We start from the raw sequence: 25,792 nt of genomic DNA, 5'->3' as shown, positions 1-25,792 counted from the left end.
GTTAGCAAACCAATACGACATATTAATGGTAATACATTTTACAAGACATTTTAAAGACCGGGACAATTATTTTATTATCACTTTCAATTCTTTAGGGGATGGATGACAATCTACGGTGCCACTAAAAGCCCAGTACAACACACTAATTTACTGTACATGATGTGTTTGTGCATATGTGTGTTTAGCATCCATTTAGTGATGTGCAGTTCTGTAATGACTATGACAATTATCTCAGTAAGTGAGCTGTCAAAAATGGATAAAGAAGTGTTACTGTAATAGTGTGTTTCATCAACGAATTTTGTATTTCAAACCAATTCATTCATCATTCTTATAAACAAATATACATATATCAATTTCCATCTCCAAAAGAAGATGAGGAGCATAAATCTTTGTGATATTCTGTAAAATCTGCTTTGCAACTGTAGGTGGAATCTGGAATATGAATAAATGACATGCACAGGAATCCCTTAAGGAGGAAGATGAATGTGTCACTTGTCTTTGATTCTATGCTAATCCTCATTTTTACCAGATCTAGAGGGCACCCAAAATGGCGTGAGCTCATTTTCAACAAATCACATGGACCAGAGAGGAATCTAAATTGGGAGGGGGCAGGCTAGGATTCATCAGCCTTGCACATGTAATAAAATAGGATTGTCTAATTGGCATCAGGGAGGATTCCAGATTGCATGTGGAGCACAGGATGAAAAAGATACAGCCTACTCTCTGCCTAATCAGTTTGAAAAAGAACTCATCCCACTTGCAGAGTATATGCATTTGTTTGTGCTCAAATGTTTCTGTCCCAGCACCCAACTAATTAACTAGCTTAGATTGGAATCTATATATACCTTGTAGTTAGGCAATCTTTTTTTAGAAACAAACACATCCTTTAGATAAAGATAGGCACAAGGTCATACATATGAATGTACAAACATGACAATTAAAAGCTACAGTGCAATATGATATAACTCAGCAAACAAATGCTAAAGAGGGAGATATACTGTAGCTGAACACAGCCTGTGTGCTATATGATTCAATAAATCCATGAACTCCTCAAATCAATGTACTGACTGACTGACTGTTATTTTGGCAATGATAGATAGATAGATAGATAGATAGATAGATAGATGATAGATAGTAAGATAGACAGAAAGAGATAGATAGATAGATAGATGATAGATAGATAGATAGATAGATAGATAGATAGATAGATAGATAGATAGATAGTTGTATACAAATTATTAGAAAAGACCTTAACCAAATAGTGTTGACATGTTTCTGATGCATTTTTGAATAAATACTGATAAAGTCTGCTTACTTGATAGCTAGGTAAAATGCAGCACTCAGGCATAACAAGGGTTAAGGTAGCAAGGTGCAATAGTACAGTCTTTTGAGTAGTCCACTGGCACCCCCAGCCTGTGAGAGATAGAGCCAGCAGCTTCTTGTTACATTCCTGCATCCAGCAGGCAGCAAATGCCATCATATGGAAATATGGGAAAATGCACCAAGCCACTAAAGAAAATAAAAATCCCAGCTCCTTCAACAGCTGCTTGAAAATGAAAGAAAATCATTTCCCTTTTCCCTCCCCTGAAATGTGTATTTTCAAAGAGCACAAGGGCAAGATGGAGAGGAGCCCGTATCAAATAGCTGACTGCTGATGCTACCAGCCATTAAAAAATAGACAGACAAATAAAGCATAATGCGTCTGAATTATTAACCTGTTCCTCTCCATAAAACTAAAACATTCATGACTAATGAGGACAGTTTGTACAGTGAGGGCAGTATCTACTTCCCTTGAAACGGCACTGAAAAATAGAATTCTTGCTCTATTTTTCATTGAATACAATTTGCAGTCATAATTTGTAGTGCCTTCTTGTTCAGATGAGATATAATACACAAGGAAAAAATGTGCATTGCCAATCAAGTGGTGTGATATTGGGAGTCGGGAGTAACATATCCACAGAAAAAAATGCAGTCCTTTATTATGCCTCAGATTATAAACCATCTGTTTCTGTTACATAACAAAATACCCCAGCACAATTGTACTGTGTGACATATAGGAACATACTGCTTAATATGTAAGCACCCATACACAAACTATTTATTACCTATTCCTTTGCAGTGCTTGTATGATATTATATAGCTCAACTCATATCAGTTCAATGCATTAGCTGCCAAGAAGCCAAATGTGCCTTTACATGCTCTTATCTCTTGCTGCACCAATATGTTTTCTCTCTTTCAGATGGACCAAAATGAAAACAGTCAAATTTAGACACGACAGAACGCACAGGTTGCACTAAAAAAGTAGGCTTCAATAAATGGTTCTGGATGCTATGTAACCATATCCCCCATTTCCCAGCTAGATTAAGTGCTCAGGTATAGATTTATTTTCCATTTAATAGAAATGATTCTACCAGTACATCATACAAGGAGCCCCCTTGGGCATTTCATCTCACTCTAACAAATGCAAAAAAGCATGAATAAGTAAAGCAGTCTGCAATGCAGTTGAGACATAGGAAATAAGATCAGACCAAAATATTATGGAAGGATTAAATGTTTACCTGATGCCTCCAGAGTAAAGAGGATTGCAGCTGCACTTTTTACCTGCAGATAAAATTATAGCAAGGTGCCTCAGGGTGGATCTCACAATCTTGCAAATTGGTTTCTGGTAACTTCTGTGCCCTTTGCCATCACCCAACGTTGGCATTCTAGAATTGTAGACTTGATTTTCACCCAAGGTATATGCTTGTCATGTAATCCGAATACATTTTTTGCATTAAAACCGACGGGAGAAGAGGTCTGTAAATTCATCTCCTGCAAAGGGAGAGTATGGGAAACACCATCTGTGTGGCATATCCTTTAGATCACATCACCTCTGGCTTGCAGCCTAATAAAATCCAACAATTTAACGTGAATCAGACATAATGAGGCACAATTAAGCAATGACAACAGTTTAGGAGATGTCCAGAAGGCAACCCCACAAGTAAACCCAAACGACACGATGAACTTTTCCAAGCGCCTGGCATTAGAGATTCCCAAAACTGGGCTTTGACCTTGCAATGTACCTGATTCGAGTTAATCCTCAAACCATTACTTCCAGCAAAGCTTCCTTGTCAGACTGTACAAACACTTTGGCCAGCACAGCACCCACTGGTCGAACAGCCATTCATCATTCCTAGATGTATTGCTCTTATAATCCAGTGCTTATCTGCTTCTGGGTGTCATTAGCTGGACTGGATCGAATGAAAGGCAGCTGTCAGACCTTGGCTGGGAAAGTTGGAACCGTCCGGTTCGCTGTCCGAGGTGCTGAAGGTCAGAGGCAGCTGTAATGCTCGCAATCCGCTATTCTCCCCTCCTGTTTATAGAATGCATCGCACAGTTTTCCCCTTGCGTTGGAACGAGGGATCGCTAAACAGGATCAAATTCGCAGCGTCTTCTCCCCGGGTCTGTAACCAGAAGACATCCAGACGCGCTCAGATCCCACTTCACCAGCGAAAAAAATGTTATTAAGAAAATCCCTCCGATAGGCGTCCGTGCAGCTCACACAACCTCCACCCCCTGCCTTGGTAACAAACACACGCATGCTGTCCTCTAACCGAATCAGTGCTGCAATCGGGTTTCCCGAAGCCTACAGGATAGGGTATGGGGCTGTGGGTGCTTCTTATCCACTGCTGACAAAGCCATGCCTGCGCATTGAGGCTGCCTGGCGAGGAGCTCTTTGCTCTGCATTAGGCAAGCCTCCTCTGCAAGCTGAGCCAACGTCTCTGCAGTGAGAGCGATCAAGTGGCTGAGATGGGAAAGTCAGATCAAATCTCAGCAGGCACAACTGTACCGCGGCACCTAGCACATCCCCCAGTTCAGCCTCCACGCTGAGTTAATCCTGGGAGTGATTGAATGCCATGTACGTGTGGCAGCTCCGCGGGAAGGCAATACACATACAAAGGATAGGGATTTGCATTGTTTCCCCACGTCCCCTCCATCCCCTCTTCTCCACCATAATAGCGTTACTGCCCCATCATCACATTGATTGGTCAATACTAAGTGTGGATGCAGCCTATGGAAGGAAAGCCAAACTGAGCAGCCATGGAGTTGTAGCTGACCCGCAAAATATAGGGTTAACGATTTTGTTCCACCAGAAAATAAGTCATTCCTAGATGTTGCCCCACAAAAATATAGCAGAGCGGCGCCGAAGAGCAAGAGTTGGGCGCAACGTGAGGGGTGGGCGGGGTTTCCCCATTTCACCTTCAGGTGCTCAGGTGTTCAGCGACTGAATTAGTGCAAATGTCCACTGGCACTCATCATTTTCCTGTAATATGCCTCCTATAGAGAGTGCGTTAATGCCACTCAAGTTTCAAACTGTAATTGCTGGGGCAAGCTACTCCTAGTAACTATGGAAGCAGCTGAGCAGACAAGGTTTGAATTCAGAACCTTGCAGCAGTTGCCCCTAGTCGCGCTTCTGTTCTGAACCCCGGTGCCACTAGCGCACTTGGCAGACTTATTTGGGCGGGGCTAAAGCACAGATAGGGAGCCAATCAGAAAAAAATAATCATTCAACAGTGAGTACAGGATTAAAAATAGCTTGGGCAGGGCACAGAAATGTAACATGCAGTACTGTGGTTCTTAGGTTGGAAATCAGTTGTACGCAGCACAAGGCTCCCTCCCTCTTATAGGCAGCTCCGCCAGCCTGCAGCACCGTGCCACCCACAGAGCCAACTCACAGAAAGCGCTCAGCTCATTAGCCCAGACAAATCGCTGCTTTCCGACTCTGCAGTACAGATACCTGTGTTGTGGCTCAACTTTGTTTCCTTCATCCTCATTGAACTTAGGGATTTGCCTCGTTATTGTGATGTGAGTGGATCGGAGGGCAGTCCAGTGCATATCGTCTCCTTATGAATTTTTTCCTTCATTTCTTTTGCAGTTACAAGAATTTGCCATAAACTGCACCGAGTTTTAAGAAATCCTGACACATCATGGTAGGACAAACCATATCTATATTTTTCTCATAGGAAAACATATAATAGCTTAAAGTTGTATAATGTTACTTAGGATCCATGTATCCAGGCTGCTAGTGTTGAGATAAGGCTCAGTGTTTGTGCATGGTTCTCTGTTGTTTTGTCACAATGGTACTGTTCTATCAGGGATATTACTAGAACATGCCTATGATGGATGGCTATTTATCTTGCCTTCTGCAAATAAGACATCTTGTTAGTCTTACAATTCAGGCACCTCCACCTTTATTGAAAGACAGAATGCCAACTGTAAGGTTACTGAGATAACAGGCAAATACAATGTACATTCTGTAAGTATCAAAACTTTCTGCTCTGTAAATTGACAATGCTTAGCATTTGGGAATAACAGGCCTATAATCAAAGATGTGCCACAGTGTTGATGTATATATAAAATGATACATTACACAGTCTGTTTTTTGGGTAATTAAATGAGAGTTTACAGTACTTACATTTACTAGCACAGTTGTTGGTTCCTTTATGCTACTTAGAATGTAAACTCTATGGGCAGTACCCCCAGTGCTTATACTTGCAGCACTTACTGCATATTTATCATGTATCATTTATATATCATTATATTGATCCCTGTTTGTTCTATTAATTGCAATTAAGCAGTACCTCGGGGGTCCCCAACCTTTCTTACTTGTGAGCCACAGTCAAATGTAAAAAGACTTGGAGAGCAACACAAGCACCATAAAAGTTCATGGAGGAGCCAAATAAGGGCTAAGATTGGCTATTAGGCAGCCTCTATGCACACTATCAGCTTACAAGAGGCTTTATTTGGTAGTAAATCTTGTTTTTATTCAACCAAAACTTGCCACCAAGTCAGGAATTCAAAAATAACTACCTGGTTTGGGGGCACTGAGAGCAACATCCAAGGGGTTGGTGAGCAACATGTTGCTTACAAGCCACTGGTTGGGGATCACTGCAGTACCTTATAGATAAACATATACATGTTTCCTGAAAATGCACATGTACTGGACCTGTCAAGGAAAGGAAATTTTTCCAGCCAGCTGCAGGTAGAACAATGAATGAAGACTTCTGATTGGTTGCCATGGGTAATGCCCAGATGTAAATTTGCCCAGCCTTTATAAATGACCCCCACAGTGTGCTTTGATAAATGACACAAACATAGTTTTGACATCACACAGCATACACAGATTTGTGTGGCACAATATGTCAGCATTCATTTCAAAACAAAAAATGTAGAAATGACCTATTTTACAAAGTGAGATGATGAGACATGGAGGCCATGCAATAGCAAAATAATAGTATTTTCTCAACATTTTGCTAAAATTGTTATGAACTAAGGATGTATGTTGGGACAGAGTTCACTGTAATTTCTTTAGAACTATTTATGTTAATGTAATCTAATCTTTTCTTGAAGATTTAAAGGAGAAGGAAAGGTAAAAACTAAGTAAGCTTTATCAGAAAGGTCTATGTAAATACAGCCATAAGCACTCACAGAAACGCTGCACTGACTTCTCTGAAAAAAGATTAGTTGTGTCTGTAATTCCTGTGCCACAGACACACAGCTTTCTGTTCTCTGCTCTTTCCTGCTCCCCCCTCCCTCAAGAATGCTAAGAACTCACTCCCCCCCCTTAGGAATGTGGATCTGAGCCAATCAGCAGGAAGCTGACTCATAGGGGCAGATTCATGAAATCACGAGTTTGAATCCCGATTGAGATAAATTCGGATTGGATACGAAAATTTCTGAAGATCGCAAATATCACGAAGAAAAATTTTTTTTTGTCATGATAATATTGTATTGGCAATCCGAAAGTCATGACATTTTGCATACCGAACAATTGTAAACAGCGAGAAAACCTTTCCATTTTTTTCGTGCTAGCGTATGAAAAAGTCTCGTGGGCATCGGAAAAGTCGCACAAGCGACGAAACATTCGGTGAAAATCCGCTCGGAACGTTCGAATGAACACTCCGAGCATTCGGGTCTTACTAAATCTGCCCCATAGTCTTACTAACTGAGCATGTACACTTGGTCTGGGTGTCTGTACAGGAGTGAGGCATTATGGGAACTTTCTTTACACAGCTCAGCGTTTTTCTTCCTGTTTGGCTTCAGATCTTCTGAACAGGTGAAATATGGGGAGACTTAAGGGCACTATTTAGACACCTGAAAGTATGCCTGCAGCTTGAGATTAACTCTTTATTAGCCTTTCCTTCTCCTTTAAAGCAGCTTCGGACTGAGGTTTCAGGTACCTGTATGACTGTATTCAAGTTATAAAAAATTGCTTAGCATGACGCTAATGCAAGAACAAGGGCCTAATTACAGTCATAAGTGCTTACTTGTGCAAATGCAGGTCTTTGCTTTCATTTTCTATCTTGTAGCAGACTGATCACAACTAATTGCTTATTTACACCTTAGTATTAAATTCCCCAGGTAGTTTGCTAAACATTAACCCTTGTGTTTGAAAACTTTGGTAACTGTAAAGGATCAGAGAAAATAAGTCCTTTAATCGTTTTCCAGTATTAATATATTCAGTTATATTTAATGCTGTCTGTTTACTATCATAATAGTACATTTAAGCATATATGGCCATGAAATTCTTTTGTAGCTTACAATATCCTTATATTTTAGAGTAGCGGGTACGTTATTCATAATCTAATACAGAAGAACATATATGGTTATATATGGCGTTTAGTGGTTTAGTGATGTCAGATATAATTGGTACTTAGTGATGCCATTAGTATCACTTGACTGTAAAACTTGTGTATTATAAAAAATAATGTACTCCCTGTTGCAAAATACAAGGCTATTAAATTGCTAATGTTGCCTTTATATAGAGCAACAGAATAAGATGACATTTATTTAATAATAGTAAAAGTAGGGGGTACATTATTCCCTTTACAATTTGATAATATTCTTTTCATCCTGTAAGGGATGTCCCCATTTCAGGTGCACCATAGTCATGTAATTGCACTGCTTCATGGATAAATACTGGCACCAGTGATGTTGCCTTCTTAATGAGTAACCTTGCCTATGGTAATATTACGACCCTGTCCTTTGTCTGTATAGACATATTGCCTGCCTTGAACTATTGCCTTGACTTTGGACTTTGTACCTTGGTAACCACATGCTGTATTGTGGCAGTACCTACATTCTGCATTCTGCCTTTTTCTATTTCCCTGCCAGTGCTGTAACACAGTGTATACCCCATTTTTAATGCTAACTGTGCCAATACGTGCCTTTTTCTTTGTGTTCTCAAGCAGCTATCCAGTATATTTCCCAGTCTGCTTTCCCTTTGATCCCCACTATGCACTTAGTAAGGACCAATGGCAACTGTGATATGTTGTGGTTCCTGGTTTCCTGACAGATTCATATGGTAAATTATATTCTTTTTACTTACAGACCAGCACACGGTTGTGTTTGTCTTCTAGTGATGCAGGCCATTCCCTCCCCTGTTGGTCTTTTTCACAATGCATCCTGCTTTCAATCTTTCCCCCCACTGCTAGTGTTAACTTAAAGAGACATAAACAATGGGGGCAGATGTTAGAGTGCTGCTCTGACAATATGACCATGTTAGTGACAATAGCTGTGCTTACAAACACTAATAGAGTGAGGACATGCAGCCACATGCAGGCACTGTCAAAATAGCATCAAGAGTGCTGACAAAAACCGATGCTTTGACCCATGTCCTGCCAATCATTATTGATAAAGAGGCTAATTTGACAGCATGTCAATATTAGTGCTGATAGACAGCAACATGGGGACACAGTGTCAAAGAGATCATTGGTATTTGCATTCCTTTTGGGGCCACTCAGAGGTGCTGCTCATGTTAGTGTATGTTCCTGAAGGTGGCAGCAATTGTATGTATGTATGTATAACTTTATTTATAAAGCGCCACAAGGGTACGAAGCGCTGTACAGTCTTACAGAATACAAAATTACACACAGGGAGGACAAGTGATATAATAAATAAATACAATAAATATATATATGTATATATATAAGTGCCATGTGGTATGAGACACAGTAGGAAGGAGGTCCCTGCCCCGTAGAGCTTACAAGGTTTCCCACTGTGTGCTATCATTCAAACATCATTTTAACACTGAATGCCAAAAATTATGCTGTGACACACTTAACTTCAGTGGAAAAACGCTGCTTGGTAAGTTTAAAACAAGGGGAATTGTGTCCAAAATTGCATTTTGTACACTGCACTTGCATTCGGTCATATTGTTTGCCTGTTGTTTATAAGGGTCTAATCTACAGCATGGTACCCTGCCGAATTTTCATACAGTGAATTATAAATTGGAAATAAAATTAATGCATATTTTGTTCTTATTGCTTTTCTTGATTGTATGAGATATGAAAATTTCTGGTAAGTATGCAGCCTTTTGCAGTATCAACAGACAAATAAACAGCAGTCTATTGCTTCAATCTTGTACAGATTCCCAACAAGTGATGGATGTCTGTGATATCCAGAGAATCATTAACAGAGGCATAATTTATAAAATTGGTCAGACAGGGTGTTTATCTGAGCCATTTAGTAACATTATAGGTGTATGTAACTTGCAAAATAAACCTCATTTAAAAATAAACCTCATTTAAATAAAATAAAAATTAAAAAAAATCATGTTTAAATGAAATACAGTGAAATACATAGTGTATATACTGTATATTGTTACATTGTCTTTACACGTGATTTGGCTATAATAGGTAGATATGCAGACCTTAAATGACCCTTAGCAACTACTATATTCAAAATGCAAAATAACAATTGTACTATAACGTCTTGTGTGATTTGATTTGCAGCTATGGTTATAAATTCCACATTCCAAGAATAATAATGGCAAATGCTTACATTCTAAGTGAAAGTAAGCAGTATAATTCAACAGAACTAATCCCTTAAAGCATTGTAGCATTATGAATCATTCAATCTTATTGTGGAAAGTAGCTTACAATGTGTGTTATTTGTTTATAGTTACCCTGTATTGGAAAGCTCACTAGTGGATGACGTTGTAATGTTTCTTTTTTATTGTATTTATAATTTCTGATAGGGTGACCAGATTACTTAAAAATTCAAAGATATGTTGCAGGGCAGCACTGATTGTATTTAAATTAAAGCTCTGAATATTCAAGTGATCTGGTCACCCTAATTTGCCATTGATAGGGCTGGGTATTATGGGATTTATTTGGAAGCTATAAGCTTAAGTATATGGCTTGAATCATGTGCTTTATTTTGCTACAGTCTCATTACCCTTACAGTGAATCAGCCTGAATAAGTAGTAGAGATGTCATGGGACTGTTCACTTTCTTGTAAGTCACCTCCAGGAACAAAATGTTGTTAGTGGTATTCAGTGCCCTCTGTTCTCCCAAAGCAGATGCTATGTAACAATTTTAGATTTGGAACTGACAGTTTGAGACCAGCTGTTTGAAGTTGTAACCAGGATTTTCATTTCTTTTATTGATGACATTGAGATCCTTTATGCCAGCTATTAATCCCATTGACCACATTTCTGGATTTTGTGTGAGGAGAGAATGGAACAATGCTACAGGAAAATGGAGCAAGGAATATGACTGCTAAGTGGGCTAATACCAACGTTAACAATAATAGCCTTATATTCTGCACTGAAAATAAATCATCATCCTGAAATTAGAGTGTGTGTATATTTAATTATTGCAATATATTAGTATCTGACTTATATTTCCAATTGTGCTTGGATGAAAAGCCCAAATTTAGGAGGGCAAGAAACCTTTGTAATGTACAAGTTCACAGTAAAATCTCAACATATAAATTAGGGATGCACGAAATCTGGAATCTCAACTAAAGATTCTACTGAATTTCAACCCAAATCTGAACCCCGATTTTCATATGAAATTTAGTTAATTTGTTGCAACATAAAAAAGTCACCTTCTTTCATCCAGCGGCCAAAAGTCACATAGATTTAAGGGTATGGATTTGTGTGGGATAAAAGGATGCATTTTAGCTATTTATTGCCAGTCTCTAATATACAAGTTTATTTGTACCCAGATGAAGTCAGATGTCACTGACACAACGTGTTGGGTCTATGATTTTTTTTGTTTACTGCTTGGACTGGTTCACATATTAGAAGTTTGGATCCAGTTTGGATCCAGTATATCCAGTACCTATTAGTAATTAGTATATTTCTATATTGACCTTTTCATCATTGATTGTTTATGAACTTTTCTGTTTATAGGTTCCCTTCTCATGAACAGTATTTCAACTTGCTCCAATATTGTACTTCAGCAGACCTTTTATTCATTATATGTCATATATGTCAATTTATCACTTAATTTCCCTCTTCCTACCTTTGCTGTGCTTTGCCATCTTTGCTAAATTATTAGCTCATTTCTCTTGCTTGCAACCTTCTTCCTCCCCCCTGCCAAATTCAATTTTCCTTTTCTCCATGGGCACACTCTTTTTGTCGTATGTTACCTTTATGTAAGGGAGGACAAAGAGATTGACAGAAAAGATATGAACACAGCAATCTTCCTATTTTCACCACTGCAAGCTTCTTTCTTCTGGGTTTTCATAAATCTGCATATACATATGACTTGAAATATGTATTTATGCATCATTGTAACTTGATTTACAATTCATAAATTTATGGATCAGATCTCACAACATGGAGCAACTGTTAAAAAATCCCCCAAAAACTTGACATTCTTTTGTTTCTTTTTTTTTTAAATTGCAATTCATGGTACAGCTGACCCACCTAGAGTTACCAGTTACCTTGGGATATTTAAAATACACACATCTGCTTGTCTGACCCAATGCCAAAGGCATATATCATTGGCCATTTTGACTGCACGCTGGTGGACACATGACCATAAAATGATCAGATTTAGTTGTCTGACAGATGCTACAATGATCGGATCAGGTGGGAGAGCTTATTAATTTATTTAGCTGATAATCATATATATCAGTACTATAATCATTGGATTGTATTAATTTTCCACCTGCCGGTTTTTGTACAAGTGCTTGCAATGGAGCATGGACGGTCTTTCCTCTTGATTAATAATGGATGCCCTGTTCTGCAGGGCACCTAAGTACAAAATCCTTGCAGTATTTAGGAGAGGTGATTAAAAGTTTGACTAATTATATACAATATATTCAACACCTAATATAAAAAATAGCATGTGTGTTTGTGAATGTGTGTTAAGGTACATCTACAGGTATTATATTTCACTTTTGTTGCAAGGTGGCAACCCTATTCAAATCAGCATGATTTGCCTTTTAAATTGGGAATAGTAGCTACAACTACTACTGTATGTCTAGAAGTATAGTGCAGTTGCTATATCAGTTCAGCTTGGCTTGTCAAATTCTACTTTGCATTCATTTCAGGTATACTGTTGTTTATGTGTTGCCCTTCATATAAAAAGTGATGCTAATGCACAAGTACTTTGTTTTAAAATAATACTGAAGCTATATGCATAAATCATACTACACTTTGTCACTGGATGCTTGTCTAATGTAAATTGTGTTACTTACAGGTAAGAAATGAAACATACAGAAACCAAGAGATGATACATACAAAAGAGTACAGAAACAGGTAAATAGTGATGGAAAAAGCACTTTGAGTCCCATGGGAGAAAATCACTATAAAAATGTTATTATTGTTAAGCTACATAGAGCTGCGCCTGCAACATATAGACAACGTTAAGGTCAAACAAGCCAGGTTCTTACTAGAACACAATAGCAAAACCTGTTTAGTGTATAGATATATGGTGGAATAGTTGCCAATCAACAGAGGAGTAAAACAGGCCAGGATGGACAGAGTAAGGATACATGATAAACCAAGACAAAACATGACCAAGGACTAAAGCAAAGAACAAACTTTTATTGAGATCCCACGACAATTACAGATGCAACATATATGGGCTCATTTATGTCTGCAAGAACACTTCTTGCAGTGAGTCAAAATGCACTTACATTTAGTTGCAGAGTTCCGTTAGTACCTTGCATTAATAAGCACAGCACACTTGTCACTTGCACACTGAACACCAAAAATGATGCCAGGCACACTTGGGAAAACATTTTGGTGCAGTTGCATCTGATTTGTGCTGAATTTGCCCAATTGAATGCAACTGTGTTAGGTGTGGTACAATTGCATCAAGAGAATTGCTAGTTCATGTCAGCAATGATGCCTGAATTCTGAGGGGAAAAAGGCACACTGTGGATAAAAAAAACACGATTGTGCATGAAATTGCACTTTGCACACTACATCTAGGTAAGTGAATGCACCCTATAGTCAAAGAATGCCTAGCTGAGGTTTATATATGTATGTATTGTATAAGAGGCCTTAGCTTTTCTTTGTTATACATATTGACTAAAGCCTTAAGCACTCATAATGCTTTGACCACTGTGTTGTTGTAAGATAGAAACAAGGTGGGCAAAACAAATTTCTCCCTCTACAGTCACTTTCTTTTTATATGAATGGAAAATGCACTGCTTACAGCATGTACAACTTTTGCTTTAGTGTTGCCAAGCACTTCTTGCCTCATAATGTCAATGCCTACTATAGGTAGAACATTTCCTATTGTACTGAATGGATAGGAAGGGGTTTTTGTGTTCCTTCCTGAGTGTACAGTGGAAGTCCAAACACTGCATGTGCCATAGACCTAGTTTTAAAAAGGTTAAGTTTGTATATTTCTTGAAGGATTTAAAGAATTCTCTTGCTGAAATAGCTGATTGGTGATACTGTTTTTTAAATGTATGCATTCTTTGTTGCTCATGGTTTCTTTAGAATTGGTATTAAAAAAGTTTAAAGCTAGTTTTCAGTCCCATCTACAAAATTTTGTTGAAGTTATTGCTGAAAATTGTATTATGTTCTATGAGCAAGCCTTGACCAGCTTAGCGTAAAGGTTATGTCCACTGACTTTTTTATGAAGGTGTTTACTAGCATCTCAGATATAATTCACCAGTGTTCTGGAATCTACATCATTTGTATTTTCAAAGTAAATGTCATAATCCTCATCATAGTACAGTTCAATTGTGTAGTATTTCCATTGTCTTATATTATATAGGTTCCTCAGTTCTTCTAATGCTGTCCTTGACATTTCTCTGCTTTACTTTGAAGCCATAGCATAGCTTTTTGATAACCATATACCTTTCTTGAGTTGTTGATCTTTACAGCTCCAACTCTGTACATTGTTGTTTCAGCCATGCAGTTTTGTGTCTTTTCACTTGTCTTGGAACATCAGCTGCACTCTCCAGTGACTCACATTTATCTCCCTTTAATTGCTTTAGTTACTTGTCTACCCCTGAAATGACCTTGTTCTATCCATCAAGTTACAGCCAAAGGGAACCCAATAAAGTTATCCCCGATTCCTCTCATGCAGTTCAATTGCAAGCCTGCTGGCATGGTTATTTCTTTCTTCAAGTACATTCCATGTATATAAGTTGCTTACAATCCAGGCCCTAGTTTAATTACATCTTTTTTAGCAACAGAAGTGGATGAATGTTCCTTTACCCGCAGTATTCCAGATGCTAGGGTTCCTGAAGGTAAGCTATAAGTCATCATATTTTTGATACACATAGGTATAAAAATCACCAGTGAGACAAAGTCCCTCATCTAACAAAAGCTTTATATCTAGGGTACCTAGATACCTTTGATGGGGAAGAGGCATAACTACTTATCTTGCTTTTCCCTTCCCCAGTGCCAAAAAGGTCCTTGATTGTTTATTATTTAAATCAACCACTGAATGTTACTTTAGAAACTTATTTCTGTATGTTTTTAATATCTTATTTTACTCTGACAAGATGAGGGGCAATGCTGGGACTATATATGTCAATCAGCACTTTATAACTACTGTATATCGTTGATTTCTTAAGGAGATACAATAGGTTCTGTTCTGAATTTTCTGGAAGCAATCTGAGTTTACTGGGACATTACCATTGACAATAATCAACAGTAATGATTTACAAATCTGACTGATAAAAGGAAAGGAAGAGAAGATGACACACAATAGGAGTAATTTCATAACAGGTACAGATTTCATCATGATATAGAAAACCTATAAAAACCCATTAGATGATTGCTCTCACATAGATAACCAGTAATTTTTACATTCTGATGGGTTGCTATTAGTTAAGACAAATAGATGATAGATAGATAGATAGATAGATAGATGTGGTAGTGTAACATCTTTGTAAAATATAGGACATTTGAATTTGCTGAAAACATCTTTCTATCAAAAAGTAAGTGGAGCAAAAAAAAAGGACGGACAACAATGTAGAATTGTGTCTCTTTGACAGTATAGCAAACAAGATGATACAGGATAAAAAAGCAGCTGAGATTGGGCCTAGGGCTAAACTGCAGGTCACCCACTAGAACAAGTAGAAAGATGTATCCTGATTCATTTTCCTCAGAGCTGTGCTGAAAAAAATCAATTTGTTGTAGTTCAGTGATGATGAATCCAGTGTTTAGCTGTTATTGGTTATGCTGGTACAGTACTTTCATTTACCATGAATGTAGAGGCTGTAACAGCAATACTATGTACTATGCTTGGGTTTCTTATTTACTTGTACTTCACAAAAATATGACTGTGTAATGCGGGAAAGTTTAAAATCTTTATTATAAAATGATTTAAATGGCAATTTACCATTCATTTTTTATTGGAAAAACTGCCCACTTTGTTTGCTTTGTAGTTTTTTTTTTTTTTTAAATATTTAGTCAGTAAAAGATATATTCATGTATCAGATGGAGGTACTTTTTGGTGACCATGGTTAATTGAGAGGGCTTCTGGATTTTTACTTTAAAAGCCTGGTTAGTCTAAAAGGCATTAGGTTTTTAGCCATTGTGTTTAGGCCCTTGGACGCATTTTTAAACTTTTTCTCTGCAAATAAAAGCTTTTTCCCTGTTATTCATTACTGATTTATTTGAACATATTTTGATAGCTGTGCTTAAGGTGCAACAGAATTTATACTATAAAAAGTATTATCATTACAATATTAGTTATATAAAACATAATATTAACAGCAGAATAGTGATGAGCTAAATTTTTCATCAGCCATGTATTCACAGCGAATTTCCACATTTCACCATTGGTGGATTTTTTCATGAACGCGTGAAAAAAATTGCAGCAGAATAAATTTGCAGCGTGACAAAAAAAAAGTTGTGTGCGTCAAAAAAACACCTCTGTCAATTTGAATACATGTGCCAATTTATTAACACTTTTCTGTCTGTGAGGAATGAAGCTCTGACTAAAGGGAATAAGGGAGGAAGCCTTGACTGGGTAAGAAGTAAATGGGTTAGGTAATATGGGTGGGAGTAGGTAATATGGGTGGGAGGGTGGAAGAAAGTGCAGGAGAAGGGACTGGAAATTGTTCAGGAAAGGGAAAATAAATGCAAATTCTCAACAGTATATATAATTATCTCTTTTTTTCATTTTCATTATAGTTTATTGTTAAACAAAACAGAATAGCAGTAGTACACAATGCTATGCCAATAACAAACCAAAGTGTTAAAGATAAACTAGAAGGATAGGGCAGGATTAAAAAACTAGGGGTGAAATAAGAAAACGGGATGGAAAAGAATGATTGGAGAAACAGAGAGTGAGAGACAGAGAGAGAAGTTATTGAGTTATTACTATGTGTTAAACATTTATTATGTTTAATGGGGATCCAAATATAGTTTCCATATACACAAATAAGCATTGTATATGTCCCAGAGTTGCCAATATCTTTGATCATACGTTCAAATCTTGTTTTTTGATCAGGTTCCTGTTTTATGAACTGTATGGAAGGAATATCTGCAGATCTCCATTTTCTTGCTATAGAGATTCTAGATACAAAAAGGAAATTATACAATAGGTAAAGTTGTGAAACCTTGAAAAGATTTAAATGTATGGAAATTCACTGCAAATTCATGCCTTGTGAAAACTTTTGCTTATCACAACCTGTTTATACTGTATCATTGAGGTGGTGTTCAGGATCCCTAGTAAAGCCAGTGCTGGTGCATGTAAAACGTTAATCCTGGTTACCACGTGGGTTAACCAAACAATTTGGCTTCAAAGAGGTATAAATTTAGGACAGGACCACCAAATATGTAGGAAGTTTCCTGTGCCTCCACAGTTTTTCCTACAGACGTTCTGTATATTGAAAATAGTATGCTGGCTATTTGGTGTAAGATACCAACTATACATAAGCTTTCTTGCAGTCTCCCATTGGTTTATACACTTGGGGACAGAGTTATGAAAATGTGAGTTTAACGCTTAAAAACTTACCCACATTGTATTCATTTATATGGGATTTTCAGAAGCGTATTTATCAAATGGTGAGTTCTAACTGTCACCCATTGATCCTACAGAAATGAAAAGAATGTGGGTGAGTTTTTATGTATTAGGGCAAACACACAGGGAGGCGACTTTCCCGCCATAGGTTATTATAAAAGTTGCTGTCACTAGTTGCGGCTACTAATCGCTGCATGTGTCTTTGCCCTTAATCTCTTAACTCAAATTTTCATAAATCTGCCCTTTGGAGTATAGGAGAGGTGCCTTATAAACTGCCAACCACTGTTTAGAAATATAAGTCTGTTGAAGTTCTTGTTTCCAGGTCTGCATACATTTGTATTTATTGGAGGTTTCAGGAGTTAATAAGCAGTTGTAGAATGAGAAGGTTCCCTTTTTTATGCATAGGGCTTAGATTTTTTTTTGACAAATGCTCACAGGTCTGTTCATCTGTTTTATCCATTTAGAGGAGTTTTATCTATTTTGAGGAGTAATGACATAACCTGCAGGTATTTAAGATGAGAGAGAGAGAGACTTCTGCTACTGTTTTGTTTACAACTTGTAAGCTGTACAGTGGATACTTCCATTCAGAGTACATTTAGGGAAATAAGAGGTGATAATAAAGGTGAGACATGTTAAAGATTGAGAACATTGCTTCAAATTGCTGTAGCTAAGTATGGTGGGATATGTTCATAATTAATATACCTGTTTGGATTTGTACAGGTAAATATTTGTAATGGTGACCATGGGGCTAAAAAGTTTTTTTTTATACATGGACCCTTTGTTTAGTTCCACAGAGGAGGTTAAGCTCTACTACATGTAGTTGATTTAGGATTGTTGCTTTGAGGTATAGGCTAAGATTAGGTGAAACCAGCCCCCCCTGCTTCAAATCTTGCTGGAGTAAATATTGAGATAATCTAGGTTTCTTCCATATGAAGTTTGAAAAAGGTTGTTGTAGGGATGTAGAATTCTTATTAGCATGTTGGTGAAGTGTTCCTACCCACCTTGCCAGTTTTGATTTGTCTTGTTTTGGTTTGCTAATATTATTAAAGCTTGGTGGGAGAAATGCTTGGCAGCGGGTAGGGGGTACATCACCTAGGCAGATTCATCAGGCCATTCAGTGGGCACAAGTTCCTAGGAGATAGAAGCAGAGATTTTATGGTTGCCTGCTCTTCTTACTTGCCTACTTAATGTGGCCGCAGAAGGTGGTTGGCATGTAGCCCATCTGTGTTGACTGGCACGCATTCCAAGAAAATTGTGGTCTTAAAAAATGTATGGTTATGATATTTATTTTACTAAAAGTTCTGTAACCTATCCTTATAACAGTCTTTTTGCTTATAATAAAACTGTGGATCTTGATATCCCATCCTGGTCTGTAAGTTTTATTGGGTAATGGGAAGGCAATGCTTAGTTATTATTAGAAAACTACTATCCTGCACAGGTCAAGTGTTGTTAAATAGGAAACCTTTGCAGTTTGATGTTTAATAAATCTATCTGCCCCTTAGCGTATGAAAACAATGTATTATAACGCTTGTAAACCTTAAATATGGTAGACTACATGCAACATACAGTATATAGGGATTTTTTTTTAAAAAAACACCTTTTGTGCAAGTCTACTGTGTTTCTATCAAATCAGAGGACAAAAACTTTGCTTTTAAAGTGCAACACACAGTTTCAGATCTTTGCTTGACTGTTAAAACCATTAAAGAAGTAATTCCTGTGCTATCTATTTAAAGGTTGCTAAAATCAGTTTTTTTTTCAAGCAGTTGGGAGATTTCTGAATATTGTATAAAGTCGGATGTTCCATTTGTTTGGGTTATGTCTAACTTTAATAATGACCTTTGTGAATATTTGTGAATCATTTATATTTGCAGTGTCTCATTTTCCAGCTTTCCCTTTAGTAAGAGCATCACATTAAGTAGTCTTGCAGAATGGCAAGGCCTTGTAATTTGACTTCAGTGACTTTGTCATATTTAATCAATGTCTAGTACAGTTGACCTAAGGGTCATATCAGCCCAGATTTCCAAGGCAGAAATATGACTATAGTATTATAAATTGCATACCATTTTTTTTAACAAGAATTTGGTATATTTTGTACCCCTTTTTAAATGCTGTTCTCCCTAGTAAGTAAACAGGGTCCTATTTGTAGCCCATGCTAAGGCTGAACTGCGTAAGAGCCGGATAGGTCAGAGGATGGAAGAGTTTCTGCCCTGAGCTATATTGTTCAGCACAAGATAGATGACATCCAAGGATTTCTCATAGAGTACTTGAATTGAAATACATTTCACACAGGTGTCTCTATTAAAGCAGTGGCCACTTCACAAGGCAATGAATGTAAGGCTGATGCCACACGTGGCGTTTTTACGCTGCGTTTTTTCTCAGCCTAAAAACGCCGCACAAGCCACACATGGCGTTTTTCAGCCTAGTACTGGTGACGTAAGCAAATCCCGTTGCCATGGTGCTAATAGTGTGAAATAGCAAAAAACGCAGCATATTTCCGCTAGGTCTGGCAGCTGCCTTTGCGTATACATAGGAATAGCTTGCTTTGCAAGTACTGGCGTATTTCAGCCTACGCTTGAAAAATCCGTGCTAAGGCGTTTTCTAGCGTATTTACGCTTTGTGTGGTTTGCCTCGAGTCTTTTCAAGTTATTTCTATGGATGATGATATCAGGCGTTTTTCAGCCGCCGAAAATACGCAGCGTAAAAACGCTACGTGTGGCATCAGCCTAAAATAGAGAGGTTGTAAAATCACTGGTAAAGCATTTATACAAAGGTCAGGGTGGGGACAAAAGCATAGGCTAAAAAATATGTATTAGAAATTTTTTTTAAAGGTGAAACATGATTACAAATTAATTTTAATACACCAACATTTTTTTTTATAGTATTTAATAATTTACATAAAGGATAATTTAATAAAAATCAATTGTTTGCTTTATTTTTAGTAACATTGGTTACTTTAGTATTGGTTTTCCATAGAGAATGAAGTACAGGTATGGGATCTATTATCCAGAAATCTCCCATACATTACAAGTATGGAACCCATTATACAGAATGCTCAGGACCTGGGACTTTCTGGATAAGGGGTCTTCCTGTAATTTGGATCTCCATAACTTAAATCCACTAATTATACTGTCATTGTTCAGTTAAAGATGTACAGAAATCTGAAAACAGTTATACATGTAACCAACCATAATTTAACATACAGTAACAGCCTTAAAGGGGGCTTTCACCTTTGAATTAACTTTTAGCATGATGTAGTGCTTGATATTCTGAGACAATTTGTAATTGGTCTTCACCTTTTTTCTTCTGTGCTTTTTGAATTATTTAGCTTTTTCATCATCAGCACTCTAGTTTGGAATTTCAGCAGTTATCTGTTTGCTAGGGTTTAAATTGTCCTAGCAACCAGGCAGTGGTTTAAATATGAAGCTGGAATATGAGCAAGTTAGGGGCTAAATAAAAATCTAAGTAATGAAAAGTAACATTAACAATAAAACTGTAGCCTCACAGAGCAATCGTTTTTGGCAGCTGGGGTCAGTGGCCCCTGTTTGAAAGCTCAATGAAGACCATTTGAAAAGTTGCTAAGAATTGGCCATACTATAACATACTCAAAGTTAACTTAAGGGTGAACCACCCTTTTAGTATAGAATGACCAATTCTTAAAACTTTATAATTGGTCTTCATTATTATTATTATTTTATAGTTTTTGAAGTATGTGCCGTCTTTTAACTCTTTCCAACTTTAAAAATGGGGGTCACTGACCCCAGAAGCCAAAAAAAAAAAATTGCTTTGTGAGGCGACAATATTTATGCTATAGTTACATTTTATCACTTATTTTTCTATTCAGGTCCTCTCCAATAAAAATATCATCTGGTTTTTAGGGCTCAAATTATCTTAGCAACCAGGCAGTGGTTTGAATGAGAGACAAAGTGCTGAAATTCCAAACTGGAGAGCTGCTGAACAAAAAGTGAAATAGTTAAGAAAAAAAAAAATGAAGACCAATTGCAAATTGTCTCAGAATATTACCCTCTATACCATACTAAAGTTAACGTAGAGCTGAATTTCCCCTTAAGAAGCGTGCGTGTATATAGGGGTTTGAAATGTTAGTGCCAGAGCTATGGTTCTTCATCAGTATACAGTAAATCTTGACATACTGTAGAAAAGAATTGTTGAAGAAAAACAACCATCCAAAACAATTTAAACATTTAACATTCCAAATAAAACATTTGATATATGCTATAGATCAGAGTTCCCCTGCATGAAAAGGCACAGCAGCACTAAGTTAGGAACAGGAGAAAGGCAAGCGCAACTGTACAGGAGTTATGTGTGTGTGTCTATTTGTAAAAATAACAGGAAGGAAAAATAGATCAGAACAACAGAATAGAACAAATGCTAGAAGAGTCATGCAATATAATAGGAGATTCTCTCATCACTGGCAATCAATATTAAATCTTAAACCCAGAACAGAAGACTAAGCCACTGTGCCTAATCCAATAACTATCGGTCTTTGTATTCTTGTACTGATTTTGCAAGCATGTACTTATTGCTTGTTTCCAGTTTCCTTTTGCTCTGAATATCTTCTGAAATCTAGTAAGAGCTTCAATGATTCTTTCTTTACCCAATAACTAAATTGTTTTTCTTCACACAAAATGTAAAGTAAGTATTGGTTTATCTATTTTCGATATAACAAATGGTTAGTCACTGTTGCGTCTGTCTTCTAGCTAATTCTAGGGCTTTTCTGTATTCTATTGTCCACATGTATACCTGGAACTGGCTGGCTGATGTATGTGATGTATGTGAGATTACCACTGTAATACAGTCACGGACAGCAGGTGTCTGGTTTAACTTCCTTCTATTTCCTATGATTTAAAAGAATACAGACTTTTTGCATAGGGGATGCAGGTTGTCCAGTTAACAGCCCTGATGATGCAAGTGTTGCTTCAGATGCTATCACAGTGAAACAGGACAGATTCGTTCATTACTATTCATACTGGGGAAATGTTAGGATACAACAGGGGGTCATTTGCTCAGTGCATATTTATTTGCTTATGGTTGTTTTGTGAATGTTTTCCCCTAAAGGCTTACATATTGCACATATTGCCTGTCTTTCATTTTTTTGCAAATCTAATGTGCATTGTGCAAAAATATTTGCAGATGGCTGGCAAAAGAAATGGATGTTTGCCTGAGCAAAGCCATTGTGTGAGGGCACAGGGGCAAATATATACAGTGTATGAATCATGCACCGTGCAAAGTTTATAAATGAGCTCCAACAACTTCCCAATATTTATATCTGCAACTGTGACACTATAGGGTGAATGTGAAAGTCAGAAACAGGGAATATATTCACAATGCAAAATATGTTACTTTGCACAAATGTAATATAGCTTTTGCTAATCCGGAAACTGTTTAGTGACCACTTCCAACAGAGACACTATGGCAAATATTTCAGAGCCTGTTTCATAACAGGTTTCTGGATTATAGATTAGTGCATGCCAAGTTAGAAATTGTTATTCTTATTGTACTTGGACACATTATTTGCAGACACTTATAACCCTAATTGTAATAATGGTAGAGAAGGGCATTGAATAGTATTATATATATTGTGACAAGTTGACTGGCTGTATGTATGTATGTATGTATGTATAACTTTATTTATAAAGCGCCACAAGGGTATGTACAATCTTATAAAATACAAAATTACACACAGGGAGGACAAGTGAAATAATAAATAAATACAATAAATATATATATATATATATATATATATATATATATATATATAAATGCACAGGGAATAAGTGCCATGTGGTATGAGACACAGTAGGAAGGAGGTCCCTGCCCCGTGGAGCTTACAATCTAAGTACATGCAGTTTTCAGGGGAAATTGGCTATGATTTGCAGGTTAGCATAGATAGAATCTGGAGCATAGAAACAGGGACATAAAATCTTCTGGCAAAACACAGGATATTTCGGGCAAACGCTTCCTAACACAAAGTTCAAAGGACAACAGTTTTACAATGTTTCAGTAAAACTTATTCACGGCTTTTCCCCCTTTGGGGCTCCCTTCATCCAGGATTGCTTTTATACTCTTGAACAATCAGTCTCCTCGCTGAGCGTCCTTCCTGTGTTCCCCTGTAGTGCCTTCTCCTGCAGTCCACTGCAAATGCAGGGGTGCACAGGAAGGAACGCATGCTATTCTTCCTGATGCTCCTGTACTCACACAGGCCCATGTAAGCGCTGAACGCAGGTGGGACACAGCATGTTGCATTACACAAGCATTCGGTACATTTGCTGTGTGAGTACAGGTGCATTATGTATTATGTAAGAATAGGATGCATTTGTTTCTCTGCTTCCATGTGGTGGAACACAGGAGAATGCCACTGCAGGGAAGTGCAGAAACAAATCCTCTTTAGCATGAGTGTTAAACCCTGCTCAATATTCACTCCAGGGATACTGACTTATCAGCCTCTGGCCTGGCTCACCTTCTAACAGCCCCACAACCCCTCCAATACAAGGAGGTGTCCAGAGAGCAATGATGTGTAATCCCACACCTTTTTATTTGTGCTCACCTGCAGCCTATTCAGGCAACTACCTACAGCTGGGCAGCTGCAACCACCTTTGATAAGGATAAAAAATACACCTAAAAATGATCTTGTACTGCACATCTCTTAATATATCGGTATATACGACTTTATATATCCCAAGTGAGATTTTAAATAACGAAGGTGAGCTTCCTGCACTGATTCCTAATTACCTGGAGATAAAGCTTTAGAGACCGATAAAAATCATTAAAAAAAAATGACTCCTTAGGAGAAGGGACTATGGTATGGCTTAAAACAAGTCAGTTATCATTTAGAGCTGGCCAGTTAGAATAAATTATCAGAAGTAGTATTTATTTGGTTTAAAGAAAAAAAGGTATCACACTGACATTGTTTCCTTTATTGAAGTACAAAACCCCATGGAACAAAACAATTTGCATTTTAAGATTCTGAACTTTAACATGTTATTATGTACTACACCGTGGTTTGTTTTTTTGAGTGATATGTAAAAGCATTTGATTAAAGGGTTGAATCTGTTGGTGTTTAGTGTAATTGTTTCTTTAGTAGCAACCAAGTATTTAGTATACCATGTAAATGCTTACATTACCTTAAACAGGTGTCAATATACAGTGGTGTGAAAAACTATTTGCCCCCTTCCTGATTTCTTATTCTTTTGCATGTCTGTCACACAAAATATTTCTGATCATCAAACACATTTAACTATTAGTCAAAGATAACACAAGTAAACACAAAATGCAGTTTTTAAATGAGGGTTTTTATTATTTAGGGAGAAAAAAAATCCAAACCTACATGGCCCTGTGTGAAAAAGTAATTGCCCCCTGAACCTAATAACTGGTTGGGCCACCCTTAGCAGCAATAACTGCAATCAAGCGTTTGCGATAACTTGCAACGAGTCTTTTACAGCGCTCTGGAGGAATTTTGGCCCACTCATCTTTGCAGAATTATTGTAATTCAGCTTTATTTGAGGGTTTTCTAGCATGAACCGCCTTTTTAAGGCCATGCCACAACATCTCAATAGGATTCAGGTCAGGACTTTGACTAGGCCACTCCAAAGTCTTCATTTTGTTTTTCTTCAGCCATTCAGAGGTGGATTTGCTGGTTTGTTTTGGGTCATTGTCCTGCTGCAGCACCCAAGATCGCTTCAGCTTGAGTTGACGAACAGATGGCCGGACATTCTCCTTCAGGATTTTTTGGTAGACAGTAGAATTCATGGTTCCATCTATCACAGCAAGCCTTCCAGGTCCTGAAGCAGCAAAACAACCCCAGACCATCACACTACTGCCACCATATTTTACTGTTGGTATGATGTTCTTTTTCTGAAATGCTGTGTTACTTTTACGCCAGATATAACGGGACACGCACCTTCCAAAAAGTTCAACTTTTGTCTCGTCGGTCCACAAGATATTTTCCCAAAAGTCTTGGCAATCATTGAGATGTTTTTTAGCAAAATTGAGACGAGCCATAATGTTCTTTTTGCTTAAAAGTGGTTTGCGCCTTGGAAATCTGCCATGCAGGCCGTTTTTGCCCAGTCTCTTTCTTATGGTGGAGTCGTGAACACTGACCTTAATTGAGGCAAGTGAGGCCTGCAGTTCTTTAGATGTTGTCCTGGGGTCTTTTGTGGCCTCTCGGATGAGTTGTCTCTGCGCTCTTGGGGTAATTTTGGTCGGCCAGCCACTCCTGGGAAGGTTCACCACTGTTCCATGTTTTTGCCATTTGTGGATAATGGCTCTCACTGTGGTTCGCTGGAGTCCCAAAGCTTTAGAAATGGCTTTATAACCTTTACCAGACTGATAGATCTCAATTACTTTTGTTCTCATTTGTTCCTGAATTTCTTTGGATCTTGGCATGATGTCTAGCTTTTGAGGTGCTTTTGGTCTACTTCTCTGTGTCAGGTAGCTCCTATTTAAGTGATTTCTTGATTGAAACAGGTGTGGCAGTAATCAGGCCTGGGGGTGACTACAGAAATTGATATTGAAATTGAAAATTGAAATTGATAAACCACAGTTAAGTTATTTTTTAACAA

The 25,792-nt window shown here is 37.6% G+C and overlaps 1 protein-coding gene across 1 annotated transcript in view; it reads right to left on the bottom strand.

The window, feature by feature from the left end:
• Positions 1–4,365, bottom strand: part of lrfn5 (leucine rich repeat and fibronectin type III domain containing 5) — a 118,497-nt gene extending 114,132 nt beyond the window's left edge. The window contains exon 1 of the mRNA XM_002941756.5: positions 2,559–4,365. The gene's annotated coding sequence lies outside the window, so the exon portion shown is untranslated. The remainder of the gene's footprint in view (positions 1–2,558) is intronic.
• Between the last annotated feature and the right edge of the window lie 21,427 nt (positions 4,366–25,792).

This window comes from Xenopus tropicalis, chromosome 8 (assembly GCF_000004195.4).
Source record: "Xenopus tropicalis strain Nigerian chromosome 8, UCB_Xtro_10.0, whole genome shotgun sequence".
NCBI classification, from domain to species: domain Eukaryota; kingdom Metazoa; phylum Chordata; class Amphibia; order Anura; family Pipidae; genus Xenopus; species Xenopus tropicalis.
Note: the sequence above shows the minus strand (reverse complement) of the source record. Positions and strands in the feature narration are given on the sequence as shown.